This window comes from Babylonia areolata, chromosome 3, assembly GCF_041734735.1.
Source record: "Babylonia areolata isolate BAREFJ2019XMU chromosome 3, ASM4173473v1, whole genome shotgun sequence".
Taxonomy (NCBI): domain Eukaryota; kingdom Metazoa; phylum Mollusca; class Gastropoda; order Neogastropoda; family Buccinidae; genus Babylonia; species Babylonia areolata.
The window spans coordinates 38,772,267-38,777,291 of record NC_134878.1 but is presented as its reverse complement, the minus strand read 5'-3'; the positions used below and the strand labels follow the sequence as shown (position 1 = coordinate 38,777,291).

The following is a 5,025-nucleotide window of genomic DNA, read 5'->3' as shown; positions in this document are numbered from 1 at the left end:
TGCTGTATTGATATGATGATTCTCCCATTTGTTTTATGTCACTGTTTCGCCTTCGAGGACTGCATGGAAAAAAGCATTGTCTTGTTTACTCTATTACCCTCAGAAAATAGAATTTATCCAATTTAATTCAGTTCTCTCTTCCCCTCACACACACACACACACACACACACACACACACACACACACACACACACACTTAATTACACGTCCAGTAACACTCAAAGTGAAAAGACACTGAATTGCACACACACACACACACACACACACGCACACACACACACACACACACACACTGATTAACAACAAACAAACTCGACCTGTCTTTCTCTCCTTTTCAATCAGTTTCCGATCACGCCTTCTTCACACTCCAACACACAGCTCGCACCACGTCCACGTGTGATGCCCCACGCACATATTTGGTCAAAGGCGAACGTATCGGAGCAGTCTTTTTCCTTATATGGATGCGCTAATGCCCCGGCGGCCGAGAAATACTTAGAAAAAGGTGTAGCGGACCTTACAAAAGCGAGCACGCGCCAAACGATCACTCACTTGTCACAGCACAGTGGTAGAGGAAGCGTGAGCGTTACATCGTTTGGTCACGTTGCTGTATTCAGTGCAGTTGTTGGGTCGCGTAGTAGTTGAAAATGTGTGACGAAGATGTTGCTGCTCTGGTTGTGGACAATGGGTCCGGGATGTGCAAGGCTGGTTTTGCTGGGGACGACGCACCCCGGGCTGTGTTCCCCTCCATTGTGGGTCGCCCCAGACACCAGGTAAATGCATATTTTTTCTCTCCATGTCAGTACCATCATATCTTGCATAAAGAACAGCAATTTATGTGGCAAAATATGTTCACAGATTGCTTTTCGACTATTGCATGGACAGATAAACATCATCTTTGACATTTCATTTCAGTCACTTTCATGTCTGGTTATTTGGTGGGTATTCTCATATGGTCTGTTTGCAATAACAAGAAAAAAAGAAGACATACTGTTTGCAATAAGAAAAAAAAAGAAAATACTCAAAAATAACTTTAGTTTACTGGGAATATGTCAATGACAAACTTAAGTTACTAAGTAGCATCTGATTGTAACTGCAAGCGCATTACAGTTTTGAATCTTTGTAATTCTTGCATTATATAAAATCAAGCACACGCATATGTGCGCGAGCAAACACATACGCACAAGCTAACAATCATGCACCAGCTGTACACACACACACACGTTTGCACGCACTGGCACGTACGCACGAACACACGCGCGCACGTGAGTCCACCACGGAAATTAAAAAAATCAGCTGATCGTATCACATATGAAATCATCATTATTAGTTGTATTTTGTTTGTTTTTTTACACACTCACATAACTTTATCTCACCCCATATTCTCGATATAAGTATTTTCTCTGTGTTCGATAAAGATCTCTCTTTATAGAGAGACTGAAGGGGGGTGGGGGCGGAGATTAGAAAAGAGAGATAAACCACTTGCAGAAATTGCTGAAGCCAGGCAGCCTGCGCCGCGACACGCATTCATTATTCATGAGCTGCCTTTGCCCCGCCCAAACTGAGGGAAAGCGTCAGTCGAACGCAGTCTCCTGAGTGATTTTATAATTTGGATTACACCTTTTTTCCCTTTTCTGTTTGCTTCATCCCACGCAGATGTCAAACTCAATTTTGTTGTGAATAACATTCCTAAATATTTATATGTATTGGTTACTTTTATTTCCCTATCACCACAGCACCATTTTTCAAGAGTCGAAAGATGACCTCCATTGCGGAAAACTATAATATTGGTCTTATCGAGATTCACTGTTTGTTGTAGTCTGTCTGTTTCTTGCTTAAGGGCATTTAATTGATTTTGTAACCCTATGGGTGTGTCAGACAAGAGAACATCATCATCAGCAAATAGCATTAAGAGCAAATCTGTTGCGCCAGGTATCATTTGTATTCCATGTCTCCCCTTCTTTGATAACTCCACTGCCAATTCACCGATGAAAAAGGAAAACAGCTGTGAGCTTAGCATACAACCTTGTTTAACCCCTCTTGGACACTGAAAAAAGTCTGAATAAATACCTTTGTCACGAACACATACAAGTACAGAATCGTAGATGCTTTTAACAGCCATGTAAAACTCCCGAGAGAGAGAGAGAGAGACAGAGACTTAGAGAGAGAGAAAGAGCACAATACAACGGTCTGCTCGGGCAACATGAAGCGTTCGTATATATATGAATTATATATATGATTATGTACATAGATTTAGATTTACATACTGATAGATCTATATGAAATTATGTATGTATGTATTCATGTATGTATGTATGTATGTATGTATAGACAGATGTTAGAAAAGAGACAGAGCTGAATATGTGTTTTATTTTTGATACACACATACATATATATATATATTTGTTGTTGAAGAAATGGTGATGTAAACCAGAAAGTGTGAAGAAAAAGTAGCGTTACGAAAACGCAGTTCAATAATTTACAACTGTCTCTCTCATGTGCAACATTGCGCTGGGGGGGGGGGAGTTGGGGGGGGGGGGGCTGCTTTATTTTCTTTTTATATTATCTACATTCAAGCAGATGCAAACGTGCTAAAAGCCAAGCAAAAATGAATCGGTTTTCATTGTATACAGCGAATCTTACTACACGTGGGAAATTCCAGGCATAACTTAACTTTCGCTTTACTGCAGCTGAACCGTCAGAACCGACTAGTTTCCTTCAGGTGGGGAAGGAGAGGGTGATTTACCCCCACCCTTCCGCACTGCGTGTGTGCCCCAGAACGGCTTCAGCACTGTTATAGACAGTAAGAAGGGGCCTGCCGCGAGTGGTTTATCTCTCTTTTCTAATCTCCGGTGGGGGGTGGTGATTAACAAGACAAACTTGCTCACACACACCCTCTGTACACACATCATCACCACAACTTGAAAAAAAAAGTATAGAGTCATCGAGAATGATAGTTTATGCAAACCTGTTTGGGTTGTCTGATAATTGTGAGATGGCTGAATCCGCGGCAATTGTCGTTTTAACTGTTTGGTAAAATGGTTTCAGTTTAAGATAGATGCATGTGTATTACTGCATATTACCGTGTTGATGATATTCGTTTGGAGGCGTCAAAGTCTAACTCTGGATACTAGGATAGTACTGAAGCATGCGTAGATGAAAAGTTCAAGGGGTAGTAGAAACCAGCAAAAATATGAAAGCACTTTAGATCAAAGTTTAATGGCAGATTTATGTTATGGATATATTCATCTGTATTCATCTCTTTATTTTACCTTTGGATATGCATGCGGCAGATAGGTTGGATGCAATGGATAGAGCATTCGAGTGTGTGCGTTCGTATATATATATTTTCGCACATATCCTGTATCGTAGGCTTCAACGTGATGAATTCGTATTTTCTAGGGTGTGATGGTGGGCATGGGCCAGAAGGACAGCTATGTCGGGGACGAGGCCCAGAGCAAGCGTGGTATCCTGACCCTCAAGTACCCCATTGAACACGGCATTGTCACAAACTGGGATGACATGGAGAAGATCTGGCACCACACCTTCTACAATGAGCTGCGTGTGGCCCCAGAAGAGCACCCTGTTCTGCTAACTGAGGCTCCTCTCAATCCTAAGGCCAACCGTGAAAAGATGACCCAGATCATGTTCGAGACCTTCAACTCCCCCGCCATGTACGTGGCCATCCAGGCTGTTTCTGTCCCTGTACGCCTCTGGTCGTACCACTGGCATCGTGCTGGACTCTGGTGATGGTGTGTCCCACACTGTCCCCATCTACGAGGGTTACGCCCTACCTCATGCCATCATGAGATTGGATCTGGCCGGGGTGACCTGACAGATTACCTGATGAAGATCCTGACAGAGCGTGGCTACAGCTTCACCACCACGCCGAAAGAGAAATCGTCCGTGAATCAAAGAGAAGCCTGTGCTATGTGGCTCTGGACTTTGAGCAGGAAATGCAGACCGCCTCCTCCTCCTCCTCCCTGAGAAGAGCTATGAGCTGCCTGACGGTCAGGTCATCACCATTGGCAACGAGAGGTTCCGTTGCCCCGAAGCGCTTTTCCAGCCTTCCTTCCTTGGTATGGAATCCAGTGGGATCCATGAGACCACCCTACAACTCCATCATGAAGTGTGACGTGGACATCCGTAAGGACCTGTACGCCAACACTGTGCTGTCTGGAGGCACTACCATGTACCCCGGCCATTCGCTGACAGAATGCAGAAGGAGATCACCGCCCTGGCTCCCCAGGACCATGAAGATCAAGGTCATCGCGCCCCCTGAGCGCAAGTACTCTGTATGGATCGGAGGCTCCATCCTTGCCTCTCTGTCCACCTTCCAGCAGATGTGGATCTCCAAGCAAGAATATGATGAATCCGGTCCCTCCAATTGTCCACAGAAAATGCTTTTAAGCGTTCGCGACATTTTGTAAAATATCTCGATTTTCTTGTTTATGGTTTGACTAAGCCCACTATCAAAGGAAGGTTGTAAACTTTTCTTTCTCCTACTCCATTCACAAGCAAATTCCTGAATTGTAATATTCATCATTTCATGCCGCTGTACCCTTAGTATGACCTTGATCTGTAAATTTCATTAGTTAAAAGAACAGTCTAAAACAATACTCATAAGTTACCTCTAACATGAAAAAAAAACAACCCCCCAAAACAAAAAAAAAACCCCCAAACAACACCAGTTGTTCTTGTACCTCTATGATAATTTTTAAATGAAATAAATTTATGCATTGTAGCTTGAAAGTATTTCCTTTTGTATGAAAGAATGTACAAAAGCTGGTGCGAATGTGAATGAAGAATGAATATAATGAAAGAATGGTTTTGGGTGGGTTGTGAGAACCATTTTGTGCTCAAGTCGCATTGTATCGAGAAAAAGGTCACGAATTAGAGATGCATTAATTAATAAAAAGACTGTCCCTCACATTCCCTTCCCATGATTTAGTCCCAGTGTTCTCTGTGTCTGTTCGCAATTCAGTCCGTTTCTTTTCTATCGCCCGTCTCCGTTCATCTGTCTTTCAA

The 5,025-nt window shown here is 43.0% G+C and overlaps 1 pseudogene across 1 annotated transcript; it reads left to right on the top strand.

The window, feature by feature from the left end:
* The first annotated feature begins 532 nt into the window (after positions 1–532).
* On the top strand, positions 533–4,822 carry LOC143279975 (actin, cytoplasmic-like; annotated as a pseudogene). Its single transcript, XR_013054978.1, has 2 exons — positions 533–770; positions 3,400–4,822. The product of XR_013054978.1 is annotated as an actin, cytoplasmic-like (transcript).
* Positions 4,823–5,025: the final 203 nt, after the last annotated feature.